The sequence below is a fragment of the Grammomys surdaster genome, unplaced genomic scaffold (genome assembly GCF_004785775.1).
Source record: "Grammomys surdaster isolate TR1022 unplaced genomic scaffold, NIH_TR_1.0 149, whole genome shotgun sequence".
In the NCBI taxonomy this organism is placed as follows: domain Eukaryota; kingdom Metazoa; phylum Chordata; class Mammalia; order Rodentia; family Muridae; genus Grammomys; species Grammomys surdaster.
In genome coordinates this window covers 14,435,608-14,455,262 of record NW_021604607.1, presented here as the reverse complement: position 1 = coordinate 14,455,262, position 19,655 = coordinate 14,435,608, and the positions used below count along the sequence as shown (strand labels likewise).

Sequence of the window (19,655 nt, the reverse complement as noted above, 5' to 3'; positions counted from 1 at the left end):
GCACCCACCTTCAGGCTGTGAGCACCCACCTTCAGGCTGTGAGCACCACCTTCAGGTTGCGAGCACCCACCTTTAGGTTGTGAGCCCCCACCTTCAGGCTGTGAGCACCCACCTTCAGGGTCCTCTCAGGCCTACCGTTCCCCAGAATTCTATTCCAGTGCCTGGAAACAATGGTGAGACCAGCTCCCATCTAACACCCAGCTTCCTTCCTTCTACTGTGAGAGAGCTTGAGTCTCAGCAGGGTCACTAATAAATCCTTAGTTCTTAGTTCAGGGGAAACAGAAAGAAAGGTACTTATGCCCTAAGCTAAGCATCCCATCCGTACTTCTTAAACATAGCTATCGACATGGTTTTCTGAACACATCTGAGATTAAGGGACTAGAGACATAGCTCAGTGGTTAGAAGAATTTGCTGTTCTTATAGGGAACCTGGGTTAAGTTCTCAGCACCCACACCAGGGCTTACAACTGCCTGCGACTCCATGGATCCCCTGTGATCTTCTGACCTCCGTGGGTAGTAGGCATGTATGTGGTACACATACATATGTGCAGGCACTCATGCATACACACACAATATAAAAAACCTGCAATCAACATAGGACCAACTGGGTCTGTTTAAAATTATATTTTCTTTGCTTTGAATGCACACTAACAAGACTGACAGTGATTTATTGTTGAGTTCTGCATACAAACGAAATTAAATGACCAGCCCTAAAGAAGGAGGCTGGAATTAACATTTAGTAAGGGATACTAGTATATAAAGACTCAAGAACACCTCACTAGAATGCATTCTTACAGATGGGAAATAAGACTAAGGATGGGGGAGGGGTACCAACACTCTGGTAGAACAGGGACGAGCTACAACTGGAACCCAGTTGTGGCAGAGAAAACACCGAGCCATCCTTCGAGAGCTCTAGCATAAACTGGTATTTTGGCATGAAAGAAAAATAACTGTTCCATTTTAAGACACACTGTGACCATATATAAGTTGAACTGTCCCTGAGGGTCTTTTGGATCCTCACTGAGAAGGCGCACTGCCTTGTCTCTGGGAGGTGCAGTTCTAAAGTAAGCCTTCCTGCCTCCTGGTGCCTTTGCAGATCCAACTGTGACTTGCTTCTACCCAAAAAAAAACATGGCAGCAGTCACTCTCTGGTTAGGTTACAATTATAGAAGACCCCATCTGAGCTGAAGTGTAGGAAGGAGAAAAAGAAAAGGAGAGCAAAGGAAGGGAGGAGTATAGAGAGGGGGAGAAAAAGGGACTATGGGTAGAGGTGCTCACACCTGACATACACCTGACCTCACAAGTGTCCATGCACCTGACCTCACAGGTGTCCATGCACCTGACCTCACAGGTGTCCATGCACCTGACCTCACAGGTGTCCATGCACCTGACCTCACAGGTGTCCATGTACCTGACCAAACTCCCTTTCTGGTTTTGAAGTAGAAATCAATTTACTCCATCTAGTCTCTGATAACACACACAGTTCAGGCCGGAACCTTGGTCATATCCTAGTGAGGCCAGGCTCTAAGCCCTGGCCAGGCATCCACAGAAACCATGACTTAATAAGTGGGTATCAATGCAGGTACAATGTTAAAACCAAAGCATCTTCCCTGTAGATAGTATTTGTTGCAGGCATAAGTGAGGGCTGTGAGGAAGAAGGTCCAGGAGGAGTGTCAGTGCCTCCCTTGCTAATTGAAAAACTAACCTGAAAATCCCCCATCAGCCCACCAACCCCAAGAGCTGACACAGAGAGGCTAAACTCACATGACTCCCCTGAAATCTCTCACCCTGCTTCCCCTTCCTCACCCCACCCTGTCCTGCCCTCTCCAGTCCTCTGGCACTGGGACTGACAATATTCTTAGGACTGGGTCAGACAGTGGCTTGAAGACAGTCACACTTGCTTGGCAGCAGCTGGAGGCCCTCTCCATCTGTTCCAGATTTCTTTCCTTTCAGCAAGAGTTTTAAACTCACTCATCAGTGACAGGTGACAAGGGCTGGGCTGTATGTACCACCCACTGGCAAAGGTAACAGCCCACTGTGTGGGAAGCATGCTGTCCAGCCAGCCAGGCCTGAGAAGGCAGAGAAGGAGAGTGGGAGACACAGCCCCACTTGGCTTTGTGTGTGAGGAGGAGGCTCAGGGCAACAGGTTTGTTCCGCCAAGGCCATAGAGCCAGCAAACATAATAGGACCTCAGGTCCCAACATTCTTATTTAGCTTTGATTTGGGTCTTGTCTCAGTAACAAAAGGAAAGACTTTACATAGAGGGAGTGGTAGTGAATTCCTGCAATGTCACCATTGGAGAGGTGGAGACAGGAGTATATCCTGACTTCAAGGGTACCCTGAGCTAGTTCGAGGCAATTCTGAGATACTCTAGATCCTATCTCACAAAACAAACATGAAAAGCTGAAACCTTGGTAGACCTAATAAAACACCAGTTTCCTTGCCATATAGGAAACACATACACAACACATAGCCCCAACCTAGAACCCTAGTGATACTTTCCTGTCCCAGGAGGTGGTAGGCAAGCCCTGGGAAGAACCATTTCCTGGGGCAGATTATCAGCAGGGCCAGGATGGCAGCTGCCTTGGAAAAGATCCAAGGCTTGCCACTGATGTCTGCCTGAGGTCTGCTGGAGTATGGAATGCCAAGAAGTATCCAGGGCAGGGCATTCCAATACCAGAGTGTAGTTCTCTGTCTCTGGCAGGGCCATTCTCATCTGTTGTGTAAGGGAAGGAGAATGGGGGGTTGTAGGGATGAGGAAAGACAAGGCACACTTGCTCCTATTTGAGGGAGGAATGTTCAGAACCAAGGCTTCATGCCTGGCCTCTTAGAGCAGCCCCTGCCTGGCTACAGGATTGTGGGCTTTTAGATGGAGGTTCCCTTGGCTTAGTAAAGGCTGGGGTTTATATCGGTGGCACTAACACAGAGACCAGAGATAAGAGGGAAAAAGACAAGGGTAGCTCAGTCAGATCCCAGAGCTCAAGGTGGGTAGAGCAAAAGGGACGCCAGGTGGGGGGTGGTAGCACGGCCAGCCCCAGAGCTAAGGCAGTAGACTAAAACTGTATGCTACAGCGGGGGCTAAGAGGAATCTACAGAAGCAGCAGAGAGTAAACTGACCAACACCATGTGTCAAGCCTAGCAGTGCCAAAGGCAATGGGAGGCTGGTTTGGTTTTTAAGAGGGGGAATTATTGGGCAAAAACATCAGCTCTCTCATGTGAAGGAGTTGGCATATACAGTGCTGGGCAGCACCCAGTAATTCTGACCAGTCCTCTCCTGTCCTCTCCTAGGATTTGTGAAATTCCTAGCCCTGCTTATCAGCTAGTAGGTCTATTTTCCCCTTCCGGGCTCTTGGCTCTTTGGATTGCTTTTAGACAGCTAAAGTCTTCCCTAGTAAGAAGTGGCAGGTCCTGGAAAAGGTATGTGTGTCCCCAGCAGCTAGAATCTAACATGACAGCATTTTGTGAGAGCCTCTGCATTCCCACAATGCTCTCTCACTCACAAGAACCCTACTAGGAGCCAAGCGGCTCCTGCTAGAATGCCAAATGTCCCCATTTACAAATAGACACTACTGTGGCCCAGACATTGAGTCAGCCTGAGAAGACCACATATTAGACCCAAGAATGACACACTCAACCAGTAGGCTAGGTTCCTTATATGAAGTGGTAAGCCATTTAGAGAGTACAGTCTCTGGGAATTTAGTTAGCTCCCAAGTTACCAAGGGGGTGCATTCCAGAGCCTGTTGGAGATACAAATGCACGCAGAGCAGAAGAAAGAGAAGGGCTTCTGCATCCATGACAACAGGAGTGTGAACAGTAGCTTCCAGGCGGGGAACTGGATGATATCTTTCCTACTAGTGCATCATATGCCCTTGGACCCAGATTCTACATATAGGGGCATAGTCCACTTAAAGATATGGTAGACACTGTTTACAGGATATCCAATCAAACATTTCTTTTTTTTTTTTTTTTTTTTTGGTTTTTCGAGACAGGGTTTCTCTGTGTAGCTCTGGCTGTCCTGGAACTCACTCTGTAGACCAGGCTGGCCTCGAACTCAGAAATCCGCCTGCCTCTGCCTCCCAAGTGCTGGGATTAAAGGCGTGTGCCACCACCGCCCGGCCAATCAAACATTTCTAATAGCCAAGAGTTGGAAACAGTCTAGTTGTCTACCTTCAGAAGATTTGTACAGACGGTACAGCCTCCCAAATTAGTAGTATTTACATCTAAGAAAGAATGAAATGTTTAATACAGCCACAGGGAAAGAGCCCAGCGATACACATGTTCAAAGGAAGAAAAGGTAGGTGCAGAAGTGAAGTGTGTAAATCTAAATATGTTGGCTTGTATATCTATAAAATGTATCAACACGATACACAAGAAACTAACAATGGTGACTATCCTCAAACAGCCAAAATGAATGGGAAGGGACAAAGGTGAAAAGGAGACAGCCATGCTCATTCTTTGTGATGTCAGTGTTCTCAACTACTGAATCAATTGGCTATTTGAGTAATAAAAGTATAACTAAATGTGTATGGCTCAGACAGTGTATTAGAGAGCTGATTTTGCACGAGGTACTTAAATCTGGCAAAGTCCAGGTGTCAAACGATGAGTGTATATTACTGTGATTCAGTCAGGACTCCATCACCATCAGGGACGCTAGGGCATCTCCATCACCATCAGGGACTCTATCTAGGGCATCTAGGCACAGAGGGTGCTGGTCATTGACATTGGGTTATCCTCCTGCATCTTCTCCCATTTCCAGTGATCGAGAGTTCTCTGTTCAAGTTCCAGTGTGTCCTCTCTTTAGCATTTCTGTGTGTTCACTATTGTCCTGGATCTTTTAAAGACAGAAAGGAAGGTCTCTATGCACAGACCTTTCTCAAATACCCATGCCTTGATTCTGAAATCTAAAGTCTTCATGACTGCAGATTGTGGTTTCCTTCCCAAGCTAGAGATGAAGAGGAGAGCTGATAACACCCATCTGGGAAGTTACATTCCTTAGAAAGCAAACACTCAAAGAGACGGGGCGAGCTCCCGGGCAGCCATTAGGCATCCTCTCCCAAGGAGACAGGCTATCCAGCTTCTGATGGACATGCTCCTACTTCCAGGCACCTGTGAGAAATCCAAGATGTTAAGACACAGAGTAAGACCTTAGAGGGTGTTAAAGCCACACCTCTGGTAGGGAATGCACATGGCTGGGCTGTCATCCCTGTATCAATGTAGGAATTTTATTTACTTGTGACTACCTTAAGCATATAAGCAGATGATTAAAAACAAAACCCAAAGCAATAACATCTTAATTATGGGGAAAACGGAGCCATTTCTTCACTACTGATCTTTGGTGGGAGGAAGGATACGAGGGTTTCTTAACTGAGGCTTTCGCTTCCATCCTGCTGGAGTCACAGGTATATATCAATACACCAGTTTTGTTTTCTTTCATTTTATCTCATTTCTTTTTGATTTATGGAAACAGAGTCTTACTGTGTAACCTAAGCTATCCTAGAACTCACCCAGGCAGGCCTCAAACTTGAGGGTATTCTCCTGCCTTGGCCTCCCAGGCATTGAGATCACAAGCAAGAGTCACCATATCCAGCTTCCTTCCTCACTTAAGATGATGGTCTTACCATCTATTTCTTCTGTCATTCCTTTGGGAAACAAAATAATTCTAAACATACTGTCATGGCTATTTTTGGTTGTCAACCTGACTATACCTGGAATGAACTACAATTCAGAAATGGAGGGTACATCTGTGGGAGACTTCCTGCTTGGTTTACAGTAAGTGAATCCACTTCTAGTTCAGATCTTTGAGGCTGGAAGACACACACCTTTAATCCAAATTTTAAGGCAAGAAGATACAGCTTTAATCTGGACCACACCCTCTGCTGGAAGTCTATATAAGAACAAAGAAGAAGGAAGCTATCTTTGCCTGTTTTCCCTCGCCTTGCTAGCACATCCATTCCTTTCCTGGATTTGGACCCCACATCTTTGGGATTCTAGCATATATAGAAGATCAGCTGAAACATTCAGCCTGTGGCACTGAACAACTACACATTAGACTTTCTATTTACAGCTACCCATTGTTGGATTGTTTGGGCTTCGGCCTGTCATTCCAATAAATCATATTTTATATTTATAATAAATAAATCATATATTTATATTTATGGAGAGAGAGAGGGGGAGAGAGAGAGAGAGAGACACAGAGAGAGAGAGAGACAGAGAGACAGAGACAGAGAGACAGAGACAGAGAGACAGAGACAGAGAGACAGAGAGAGAGGAGAAAAAGATAATCATTCCATAAGTTCTGTCACTCTAGAGAATTGTCTAATAATACAGATACCAAAATAAGTAAGCAGACAGCAAGGACAAGGGAGGAAAAGGTTATAAAAAAAACAAATTACTGGGCCGGGCGGTGGTAGCGCACGCCTTTGATCCCAGCACTTGGGAGGCAGAGGCAGGTGGATTTGTGAGTTCGAGGCCAGCCTGGTCTACAGAGTGAGTTCCAGGACAGCCAGGACTACACAGAGAAAAACCCTGTCTCAAAAAAACCAAAAAAAAAAAAAAACAAAACAAATTACTGACTGAAAAATCAGTTCCTGGATTGCTCAGAAGTGAGTGTACTGGCAATTTACTAGGTTCTGAAAAGAACAAGAGGTTGAAATTTTGAGGGGAAATCCTTTTATTTTAAGAAAGGAATGCTAATTATTTTTAGGTTAATTCTTGGTTGGGAAAAGGATACAAAAAAATGTCGTGCATCCTGCAAAACAGGTTGCAATGTTAATTCAAAACACACATGAGAAAACAAGGGCAGGCTGTGTGAGCTGAGGATGATGCCTTCCTGAGGGACCGCTGGTTCTTTTCCTCTCCTCTACTTGTAGGAAGTGAGTTGGAAGTCAACTTCCCCTTTCTGACTTAGAGTCAGAAAGAGCCATGCTCACATCATTCAAGGGCATCCCAACTCAACCTTCTCCCCCCCCCCCCCCCGCCCCTGCCCCCCAAGTCTCTACAGGGGATGGGACCCGGAGTCTAGGCAAAGGTCCAGGCACTGAATCACTAAGCTACACCCCCAGCTCCAAATTCAATCCTCTCTCCCTTTTGCCCCAGCAGTCACCACCGAGCCCTCCCTTAGCACCCAGCAACAGTACCACCATTTGCACATTAACAAACAAACAAAAAAACATATATTGTTATTCTTTCCTGTGTAAAGGAACACACAGGTACTTAAGGAAGCACGATGGGATGACCACCTGCCTCCACCTTGCTCCTAGCCCCGAGAAAGCATCTTCTGCATGTTTCTCTGTGACAATCCAGGAGGATAAAATAGTAACTTCTCATCCTTCCATGGCATTCAGACTCCTAAACTGTACTGGTCCCTGGACTGTACTCTTCGGAAGGGATAAAGGCTACTTGGAACACGCTTCAATGTGTTCTGCAGAGGGCAACTGGAGGGCAACCAAGTAAGGTGAAAGAAAGGTCTAAAAGAAAACTAATGGGACACTAATCTTTAGTGATCTGAAGGATTCATTTCATTGTAATGAAGAAGAGATTAACTTGTTCAGGGAGGAGACAAGGACTCAGAGCTTGACTTTCCTCTAGGGAGGAACTAGAGAACCAGAATTCTTGGAAGAAGTAGTGGGGACCAAGGGAACTAGAGAGAGGCAATGTACACTCCACAGAAAGAGGGCCTCGCAGCAGGAGAAGCCAGAATCTGGGGCCTCCCTCTGGGTGCACGAAAGCCTTCTACAGGGGACACATTCATTTATTTCCCCATGGCTTCATTTCACACTCCCCTATAAACAGGTCCATAGACTTGTCCCTGAAAAGGCTTTCTGTTCAAACACAGCTATGCTTTCACTTGCTAGTGACTAGACAACCTTTGCTATCAGGAAACTCAAGCATCATTACAAAGCACACTACAGAACAGTCCTTTTGCAACTCAGGCAGGGGCAAGGGTGCTTCTCTAAGGAAAAAAAAATTAATTCACAGAAGAATTTTGGTATTCAACATTTAACAGTGAACTTAAAGGGGGTGGGGCAAGGCCAGTAAAGTACCCATGCCCCCAAGGGCATGCTGTCCATATTTCTAGGCTGTTCCACTCCACCCATCCGAAGATAAGATGCCTTTTCTATCTTTAGAGTCTTATCTTCTGCCCATGGTTCTTAAACTGAGGGCAGCTTTGCCTCTTGCAAAACTATCAGCTTCTATGAGCCCAAAGTTCCCCACTGCCGAGCCCTGGCCTGCAAATCCTCGCCAGCCTGAGCAGGCTCTATTTTATGGACCCACTCAGAAAGTCTGATACACCCACCTTCAATTATTTATAACTGGACTTCTCACTTATGATTAAACAACAGCTTGTATTTACTTTCCATTTACAGCCCCAATTATACAGGAGCCACAAATGCCATGTGGGAGACTCACAACTAATTTACGTACACTCCTTACATTTACAGAACTTAATTGCACTATTTAAAAGATTTTTAAAAGCAAAACTAAATGACAGGACACCCACCTCCCAAGGTTCCAACACTTATGAAGAGAGCCCATTAGGGCATTTTTTCCTTATAAAAGTGAATTACAAGGGCAGACTATATGGACATTGATTCCTAACAGTTATTAACAAGGTAGGCCGAGGGCAAGTTCTCTCATGCCTGGTTCATTTTGCATGACTGGTTTTACAGAGACTTAGCCTCAGTGCTGGCCAGAAGCACCCAGCAGGCCCTCAAGGACTGATGGGTAGGAGTCCAACAAGGACCTTACTGTGAAGGTCTCACATGCTCCCTAACTACTGGATCCAACTTGGTCTGCGACCATGCAAAGACAAAATCAATACAGAAAGATTTTGACCCTTTTGTTTACAGCACTGTTCAGTCTTTCCAATTCTTGCCAAAAGTCAGGATCTCCCAAGACTGCTTAGTTGCTCAAACAGTAAAGCGAAACAAAGCCTGCTAACATTTACATCAGCAGTTGCTTGTGTGGAACTCCAGATCTGACAGTGGGAACCTAGAAATCCAGACTGTGGACTCTTCAGAGGCCTGACGAGAGGATGTCTCTATTCCTTTGCTGTTATGATCCATTCTCAAACTGGGCATTCTGAATACTCTGTTTCTCCACTGTGGTCACAAAAGGCACAGATTGGGGATTTCCGAGCTATCCTTGCATCTTGTTAGGGCTGACTATAATCACCCATGCTCGCTGAACGGGAAACCACAGGTTTCTCTGCATCACATCTGCCCTGGGTATGTGGCCATTTCACTGCTGACCATTTGTACAGGAGACTCCCTGTGTTAACTACGCACTTGTCTATATGATACACACATAGCTGAATGAATGCAGACTGCATTCATTTATAGTATGTGTTCCTCAAAGCACCGAACTCTTTACTGAAAAGGTTTGAACCCTTGCTTTAGATGCTTCATCTCTTCAAAGCTCTTACTAGGCTGGAATTTTTCTATGAGCCCAAAGTGGGTTTGCCTCCTATATCAATCACAAAGCACACAGCGAACTTCAAATTTTGAAATAGCTAATCCATAGCCAGTTCGATTTTTCTGTCACAGGAGACAGGTTGATTGTCTCCAAGAAAGCAACTGACGGTGCAAATTGACTCTGTAGATGAGGCAAACCTGAAATGCCTGGCTCTTTAAAGAATTTATATGTGTAATGGCTAATAGATGTGTGCTTGCTGTGGGCCAGGTAGGCACTTATGAAATACTTAGGATACACCACCTAGGACACATCAAGCCCATGTTTCAGGTCAATCAGTAGGAGCCAGAGTTTCTGACACATCTGTACCATCAACTGGATAACATGATATTTACCAATCAAAATGATTACTCCTGAAGTCCAACAGCACCAGAGAAAAGGATGTGCAGAGACTGCACTAGCAAGGGGCAGCAGACACCAGCCTGACTTTGCCAGACACCCACAGTGGGTGAACAGGCTCCCACACACTCACCTTTCTGACACACCACAGCTTCTTGCTAGTTTTGCTATTATGAAACACAATATCAAAAGGAATTTGACTTTGTGGTTGGTTAAGGTCAAAAGATTAAAAATTTAAAGCAACAAGAATACCTCTGAGCCTCAAGGAAAAAAAAAAACAAACATCCTGTTCCTAGAAAATATCCTGTGTTGTTATTTCTCTTCCCAGAGGAAGCACACGCATGTGACCGTGAGCAATCTCAGGGCTCAACTGCCCTGGGGACAATGGATCCCTCCGTCCAAGGCTATTCACACTTCCCTCCTAACTTTCTGGAACCAAGAACTCTGTGTCCCAAGGTGGAATGTCTTCCTTACCTTCTTACCACCATCAAACACAATTCATAACATTCTCTGAGACCGGCTTGAGAGCCATTTCCTTCCGGGAGGAAGTTTTCTGACTCACCGCACGTAATCCTGCCTCCATGCTGCCCTGGCTTCTGGGCTTTCTTAGGTCTGTGTAGAACTTATGCCATTTGTTATTTTCCTGTGTTCTGCCTTTGTGATTTTTTCTCAAAGAGAGTAAGGTAAGCCATGATATCCTAAATGAGAGTTATGTTGGACCTTTTTACATGCTGGCCACTAACACAAGTCCCTCAGATTTCATAATCTTATTCTCTTTCTGCCCATCTCTTATATCAAGGGCCTACAATAGGCGAGCCAGATCTAGCCCCTTACCTGTTTTGGTAAATAAAGTTTTATTGGAACACACAGTGAATGGGGACTTGTTTCTGTACTCTCTACAGCACAGCAATTCTCCTCAAAGGGTAGCCCGGTACCCCCAGCAAGTAACAAAAGAAATGTCTACAGACATTTTCGATCCTGTGACCTTAGGTGGAAAGGAGTGGCACCTCATGGACACAAAGCAAATATGCTGTTGAACATCCTCTAATTCCTAAAACAGTTCCTCAAAGACAGCTATCAGGCCTCGAGCCCAATAGACTGAAGTTGAGAGACCGCAGCAGAATCACCACAGCCAGAATGGATACCTGGGTGGAGCTGCATGTGTCCCTTGAAGCACCACACCCTTCACTGAAAAGGTTTGAATCCTTGCTTTAGATGCTTGCATCTCTACAAAGCTCTATTGTCTACCCCCATGCTTCAGTCACACCCTGCACGTGGCTTCAACTACCACTTCTAATGATAACTTCTGGCGTAGGACTTCAGCTCACACTGACCTACTTACGTCTAGACTAGAACCACTCAAAGTGGTCCATGGACCAGACCAGTCCATAGGTAAAGATACAGAAAGTAAGTTCTTAGAAATTTTTGACATTACCATAGCAACCAAGCATACAGTCAGTGTTTTCTTTTCTCACTGAAGTGGTTAATGATAAGTCTGGGGTTTGTACACTGTTGACCTTGCTGTGTGAGGTCTGAGCTATATATTTCACTATGCACAGTAAGGTAGCATCATTCTGCCACAGATTGGAAATCGAAATCAATAGGCAAAATAGTGACTCTTCTCAGAGTTTGAAGCACTGTATTTCTCTCCTGCATTCTGGGGTTCCTCACTTTGTTTTCCTGGGAAACTCGTATCTTTCCTCCTTCTGACTACCCATGGTGAGGGCCTTCTATTCTTTCTTCTCTTTCCTTGTAAATAGCAAAACCCAGCTGTCACCTCAAACTTTCCCTAGCTTCATTCTGTCAAGTCCAAAGCCCTATCACTGGATCCCTCCTCAACGCCCTGTTGTGCATTTGCCTCTCTTCCTCTTTATCTTCTTACTTAGAATCCACCCATAAGCTTAAAATCCTTTAGAGGCAGGCCCACCCTTATAGCCTGGAGATAAGACAGCACATGACCACACAGGCACACCAAGGAGCTGCCCAGCCCTGAAGCTTTAGCTTTCCTGCCCGACGTCAAGGCCTCCCTGTTGCCAGGGCCTCCCTGTTGCCAAGGCCTCTGGAGCGCCTTAGCATCCTGTGTGAATTTGACATCTACCAACCATCACAGTGTATTATAGTTACCCCTTCCTTGAATATCACCCCCACTCAATTAGGCTGTCATCTATGGAAATGAATTATTTTACTCACAGAAGGAACTAAAGAGAGTATATATTTGTGAATGTTATTTAAAGGGGAAATGGCTTCTACCCATGCCTACAAACTACAGACAAGTGTCTTATTAGGGAGTTACGACCACCTGGCCATTCAACTCTTCTGATTACATTCAAGTTCAACTTAAAGAGTGAGATTCTGGAGAAGCGACGAGCCCACTGCTGACCTCTCCTCTTAAGTGGAAGTGAGTTCAAGAGAACTTGGCTCATGTGACCTAAAAGCATATGAGGAAATATCAGGGAACCACAATGGACATCCTATAGCAAAAAGAAGCCCGGGTGGGGCCTGTACCAGCCACAGAGAGGACTCCACTTCGTTTGAGAACAGCTTTCTTGAGGCTTACAGGGGATGGAATGTCCTAAGGCCCAGCAAATACTTGTCTCCATCTGGTCACTGTGCAGAGCCTTTGAAAAATTATAGTCAAATTATTTTCAAAAGAGGATAAGACCCCTTGTAGATTGCAGCATCTATTTTTAGAGCAATTGAGATCTTTGCATTGAAGAAATATGGCCAAGTGGGCCCTAGTTGGTCCACTCAGCACCTTTGCTTCTTTGGAGAGGGCTGCTAGGTGGGAAGATTAGGTATGACACTGACTTTGGCAAAGGCTGAGGGGGGCCCTGATGTTAGAACAATGACTTGAAGGACAGAGCAGCTGTATTTCTCTCTAGACAGCGGGGGACCCACAGGGACCCCTCGACGTGCCCCTGATAGACCAGGGTATAGAACTACCTTGTAGGACTTGAGTAGGGACAGGATGAAGTCAACAAGAATCAAGTGAATAAGTAGGAAGTCCTGCATGTGGGTTAAAGCTCATTATATAATCACATAAGTGCAGAAGGAGGCAGGATGTGGCTGGCAGCTCTTATGCAAACAGACCTGGGCATCTTAGCTTACCACAAGCTTGTGAGCTGGAGTAGTGGCAGAGAAAGCTGGAGGCTCCCTGCACAGACCCCAGCCAGACCCCTTTCCATACCCTGTTGTGTTGGAACCCATCTGGAGACCCCATGTTATAAGGTGCTCTCCAAGCCAGTGCTCTTCTCAATACTTTTCTACAAGCTTATAGCATTTCAGTCCCCCTTCTTAGTGTCACTGTGCTAATCGGTGCCAGTGACTTCCTCTTGAGACTTGAGTTTCCTCCTCTGCAAACTCTAAATAGAATTGTGGGCATCTTCTTAGGGCATGAAGTGCCTGGAAGTGACTGGAAGGCAATGAGCCCCAACCCAAGAGAGAGGTAGATATTAGCAACAGAGTCTCTGAGAGAGCAGAGCTGCACAAGGTGGGCTTTGGAAACTCCTCACTGAAGCTGCATTAGTCTGGGTTCTCTAGAGGAACAGGACATATAGGACTATATAGGGATTTACTGGAATGATCTACAAGCCGTTGTGTACCCAGTCTAACAACAACGGCTGTCTACCAATGAAACGTCCAAGAATCAATCCAGTAGTAGTTGTTCAGTGCACAGAGTTGAGTTGATGTCTCACCTGGTCTTCAGTATAAGCCAGACTCCTGAAGAAGTAGGCTCCCAAGCCAGTGATGTCTAAAGGACAAAGAAAGCAAGCTTCCTCCTTCTAGGTCCTTTTCACAGACTGTCATCAGCAGGGGAGCCCCAGATTAAAGGTGTATCTTCTCACCTCTAAGATCTGCATTAGAAATGGGTCTTTCCATTTCAAATGACTTCATGATGTAAATCTGTTACAGGTGTACCCAGCTGCTTGAGTTTTAGCTAATTCCAGATACAGTCAGGATGACCACCCAAAATAGCCATCGCACAAGTTTCTTCCAACTTTCTTTTAGGCTTTAGGATCTGAACACTTAATTGATTAAAGTATGAAGTCTTCCAAATGATGTGGCTCCAAAAGTCAAACTTCCTGCCCAAGACAAAACTGAGCAGGAAGCAACCCCTGTTTGACTCCATACACAACACCCACCAGCTTCTCCACCAGGCTGGTGGCAGCAATCACCTCTCCCGAGGTGAGCCACTGGATTTAAAGAGTCCTTCGGGAAGGACCCAGGATAAAAGCCTCCAGCTTGAGCATGAACTAATCTTACCATTCCACCCCAACTCAGCATGACTGGAAGACATTCCATTCTGAAGACATCTAAAAGTGAGAACGCCACATGCAGTTTAGTGCTAGGACCCGCCCAAAGGGAGCCATGTGTCTATAAATATGACCTTCAGGATGTCACCAGAACAAGACAGATTCCCAAATGTGTAAGCTGTCCAAACAGAAGCCTGTCTTTGAAGTTCCTGCCTTCCAGCCTGCTCTGGCTCCTTAGAGAACTACATGACTGTTTCCCAGCCTAAGGCCCCTCTTTATTAGCAGGCTAGGCTAATGGTGATAGGTCGCATGGATACTGGCTTACTGAAATCTACAGCTAGGGATGATCTGAGCTCATCAAACACCAAATCCTGTTAGAGATGAGAAACAGGCTTCCAGAGGCCTGAATCACACCATTCGGATCCATGTCAAGCTGCCAACCTGTGTTTTCAGATCAGTCCTTGCTACCTCTGCCTGTTTCCAAGCAGAACCACTATTGAACCAGTATCTACTACCTTCAGCTCAGCAGGCTGCAAGGTACACAACACACAAGTCATCGGTGCAACTGTGGCTTGGTGCTCCCCAGAGTGAGTTTTCTCCCTGAGTAGTCCTGAAGCCATTGTGAGGGCAAAACAATCTGAGACACAGTAGAAGCTCTTTCCACAGGGAGTCACTGCCCGGTGGTATAGTGGGTACTCTGCAAAGTTGTGCAGGAAGGGGGCTGGGACATCATCTAACTGACTTCCTGCAGTTCCCTTTCCTGGTCTTTCTGAGTCTTCAGGAATGCTTTAGGTATCAATCCCATTGGGTCACTACAGGATGTGACCACTTAATATTGCTTAAGAGTCAAAGGCTAGAAGGCCAGTCCTAACTTTCTGAAACATGCAAACAGCTTCCAAACCACTAAGAACTTTAGTTTTAGAAAATGTCCTCCTCTTGCGGTCTCTTGCGAGGGCCATTTAGGCAGGCACTAATGACCGCAGAGACACGACTGAGCTCACCATCTTCCTACAGTCTGGCTACTTAAAAATGAGTGGAGGAGGTGCACTGTGGGCATGGTGGCCTTTGTATATAGCTCCAGCACTCAGGATGCTGAGACAGATGGATGGGGAGTTCAAGATCAGAAACAAAACCACAACAAAACAGCCACTGTTTTAATGTCTGTTTCCTACCATAAAGCTAAAAGGTTAGATTTAAAGGCTGCTTTTCCACAATGGCACACTTAGTCTGGTACTCCACTCTGTAAAAGTTCTCATTGAAGTGCACCAAGGCCAAAGCGGGAAGAAACTCCCTGGTTGATTGCTAATTGCTGTAGATGTGGTTGGTTGCTTAATTTAGTTTGTAGGATGTTGTTTTGTTTTGTCATCTTTAAAGGAAACAGGCAGGAAAAGAGAAAATTCCAAATCAGGTTGGACAGCCCCAGTTCCAACAGCTGTCCCTGTAGTTGTGAAGCAAACCTCAGTCATTTCCAGAGCCTGCCCTGGGATGAAGCTGAGGCTTCACAGCTGATGAGAAGCAGAGGCCAGGCCGACCATCCTGGGCAAGGACGCTCTAGCCTGTAAGGCTTCTCCATGCTATCTTTCACACCAGACATTTATCTAGCACTGCTCAGGGTGTGTGCACCACTGTCATAGGCCCCTTTCTGCCAAGGACCTTTCTTCCCAACCTCCTGTAGTTCCTAACTTCCCTGGAATTATCAGGGCAGTATCACCACCCAACAGGCACTGAATATCCACTGGGTGCCAGGGGCTGCAAGGCAGGCCCCATGGATGTAATGACATACCAAACATGGTTATTCAGTCCTATTACCTCTGACTGATCCAAGGACACGCCTACGTTCATTCCTGCGTTTATGGCTGCTTTCATTCCTGGATACTGGAGTGCCTTGTCCCCAGCTGGGGCATGGCTTTCTCTTTTCAGAGTTCCACATTTGCCCCTAGTGAATCTCTTTGTTTATGCTATAAACTGCTCAGACCAATTCCAGCAGTTTCATGATAGTTCTGCCATAGAAGCACAAGGTCGCCATATACAAGACTGAACCAACCACCCTTAATAATTAAGTAATTCAAGCTGTCTCCCCTCGGGCTGACAATTACTGTCACCTTCCTCTGGGAGGTGATATGGTGAGCTAGAGGAATGCAGGATGAGTTCCTCTCCAGAGGCCAAAGCCATACAGTAATCATAGTTAATAGCGCTCGTAACCCTCACCCAGACAATGGAGGTGTGGCATTCACAACTAGGTCAGACACACCTGAATTCAAACTGTGCCCTGCCACTTACTTAGCTGTGTAACCTTGACCAAGTTACAGAGCACGAGAGTCTAAGGTCTCATCTGGAAAAGAAGTACCATACCATCTATCTAAAAGATTAGCTGTGGATATCAAATGAGACAGTCACACAAGTGAAATCATTTGTCCAATATTGCACAAGTGATATATGTCAGAGCCAGGCAATGTGTCTAGGTGGTCTTACTCCATGGTAATAATGTCAGGCTTTCTCAATCCTTTAACCCAAAAAGGCAGACTTCCACGTAGAATTGGGCACTCAGGCACACCCACATTTAGGTATGCTCTTTTCTGTCTAACTTTGGGCAAATTATATCACTGGTCTGTCTTCGATTATTACACCTGTAAAATGTAGGCACTGACACACCTTCTTTCATAGAGTGATTGTTTAGCAATGAAGTGGTTAACGCAGGCACTGAGGAGAGTACTTAGCTTAGCACTGAGTACAGGCTTTGTGGTAGAATTACTTTTGATATCCATTAGAATTCTCCGACCTGCAATCTTAAGAAATTTTTTTTTTTTTTTGGCCTGGTTGCATCTACTAGATTCAAATGGCTAAACTTGTTCTCTGAAACATAGTGTATTTCAAAATACAGTTTTTAGGTTCTTACTCAATGAAAAGAAAAGTAGGTCAGTGGGATTCTAGTTAGAAAGAAACTAGGCTGAGCCTCTATGAAATCAAACTGAAACAAGGGTAATAATAATAATAACAATAATAATAATAAATTGGCACAGTTATTCTAGGGGCTTAGGTCGGGAATTGTATTGCCACTTATTGGCTAAATGCTACGTCTAGTGGGCAAAGGACTTGTGAAACTTTGATGGCTTGGTTAAGAACCTTAGGGTGATACAGGTTAAAGAGATTTTATCCCTAATGCTGTTGAAGAGCAGAAAATTTATAAGTGGAAAAGGTCAGCTTTTGTGAACATGTCAGACATAAAACAAAACACCACATTAAAGGGGAAACTGGAGAGCAGACAGGGCCAACCGGCTCCGGGGAGCCGTCCTGCAATCATGGTTACAGCTTTCTATGCATCTTGGACCACATTTAAATTCACAATAAAAAGCAAAAAAGAGAAAATGTACAGTTAAGTGCTTTACTCTAGCTGTCTCTCTAGGTCCCCTTCAGATATGAGGCAGAATTTCAGGGCTTAGATTGGGGGTGGGGGGAGCTCATCTTACTTCATGTCTTCAGGGGCTGCCACAGCCCCTGCACCATGTTCCAATCATAGAACTCAGAATGCAAATCTCTAGCAGATGAGATGGCTGGAAACAGAAACTGCCACGGACCCAGAAGGCTTCCAAAGTTCTCCTCCAAACATCATCTGTGAGCCCAGGGGCTGTGAGCCCAGGGGCTGGTAGCCCGGTCTTCCGTCATGGGCAAGGCCTACTGGAAAACCTAGGCACTTCCATATGGACTGCCAACCATTCCTTGAATATAGATCTTATCCTTTATCTCACGCGTTACATTGCCAGACAGTTCACAACCGCCTTATGTCTGAGTCCTTCATTCTGAAAAAGGTGTTTGTGTATACTTGCATCTAAACTGTCCATCAAATCACAGTGGTGGAGCCGTCTACAGCTGTCCAGAAGTTGTACTCCCTAGCTCAGTTGTTAGTTGAAAGATCTTTTATAAGTCAGACCATTACAGGAGTCTTTTAATGGACTTAGGGATACCCCTGGGGCATCCTGGCTGCTTCCTGGGGAGGCTTATTCCTCCCTGTGATGTTAAGGGGAAGTTCCCAAGTCTGGGTCTGCTATTAAAGCAGGGACATCTGCTACCCTCCTAATATTTTCAAGGCGGCACCCCTCCCCCACCCCCTCCCAGAACTCGAGGATATTGTGAGGGCTACAAGCTGCCATGGTGGGGAAGAAGCAGAAGGAATCTTTGTCTCCTTAACACATACATTAGTTCCCTCCCCCAGAGCCCCGTACAGGCTACACACATCAGCAGCCCGCTACCCGAAAACGCACCAAGGCTGCAAAGATTCATGTTCCAGTCCCCGCCTGATATCCCTCTTCCCACCCTCGTTTTAATTCACTCACTTTTTTTTTAAAACAAAATGTAATTACTTGACTGTCAGCCGGGGCTGCACTCTGGGGCTTTTACTCCTTTCAACACAGATGTGTGCCCAGCTTTGATGCTGCTGTCCTCGCAGCTTGTCCCAGCCACAGCCGGCTCGGTAATGTAACATTCAAGTGCATATTTATTTTTAAACTGACCTCTCCTAGACGGTGCAGTATAAAGCAGGTCCTGCCAAAAAATATGCTACTTTCTATTTATAAGATGAAACACATGCCTTCCCTCCCAAAGGCGAGAGGGGGTGGAGTATAATAATTCATAAAGAAAAAAATGACTGGCCAGATCCATTCGTCCTCGCATGGCTGTGTCAAGATACTTAGTAAGAAGGAAAAGGAAGAGGAGGAAGAAGAGCAGCAGAAGGAGGAGGAGGAGGAGGAGGAGGAGGAGGAGGAGGAGGAGGAGGAGGAGGAGAAAAAGATCTTGTAAACGCTTCAGTTGTTCAGAAACCGCAGTCAAGAAGAAAAAAAAAAATTCCAACTGCCATATCTGCAGGTTGGAGCCTCAGCTACAATGCGCTGCCTCTGTCAGTGTGGAGACTGCCAAGCTGCGCGGTGCACTCACACGCGCCGCGCCGGTGCAAACACACACCTAGAGGGGCGCGGTAGTCCAGTGCGGTTTGTTCTGATAGAAAAACGCAACACGCGCCCAGAATGGCTGTCAATGGCCCGGAGGGGGCCGTGCTGCCTGCAGCCCCACCCTAAAGAAGTAGGCGCGGATGGCAGAGCTCCGCGTCCTGATCCCCCCCTCCCGGACATCAAGCATGATGTCCCCTTTGATCTTCTGGACATCATCTCCAGAAGGCGGTGCTCTAGATTATCCTTGCACCCTCTAAGTCTTCCAAGGCCACCATATGCACTAGCTGGAAGGGGCTTAGGTGGAGGGTCGGACAGACTTACAGGTGGAGAGGCAGCCTGGGTTACACACTCAGCAGCAGTCTCCAAGGCTCCTTGCTTCTGCCGGGGGGCCGGGCGTTGGCCCGGGTCGCCTCCCGAGGGTGCACACACTCCTCGCCGGTGCGCGCAGAACCGGAGGGACAGCGATGGTTCACCGCTGAATCTGCTCCGGGACTGTGCGCAGCGTCTCCCGGGAGGCCGCGGCTGCGGAGCTGGGTTGCCGGCGAGCGTCCCCGCTGCTGTGCTCGCAGCGGCAGTTAGAAGCGCCCGCAACGCTGTGCGCGCGGCTGCCGGACGGGCGGCCTCAACCTGCCGAGGGCGGGGCGCCGGGG

The 19,655-nt window shown here is 46.3% G+C and overlaps 1 protein-coding gene across 1 annotated transcript in view; it reads right to left on the bottom strand.

Moving 5' to 3' along the window:
* Cdc42ep3 (CDC42 effector protein 3) overlaps positions 1-19,454 on the bottom strand; it is a 21,269-nt gene extending 1,815 nt beyond the window's left edge. Inside the window, exon 1 of the mRNA XM_028765132.1 lies at positions 19,327-19,454. The gene's annotated coding sequence lies outside the window, so the exon portion shown is untranslated. The remainder of the gene's footprint in view (positions 1-19,326) is intronic.
* Positions 19,455-19,655: the final 201 nt, after the last annotated feature.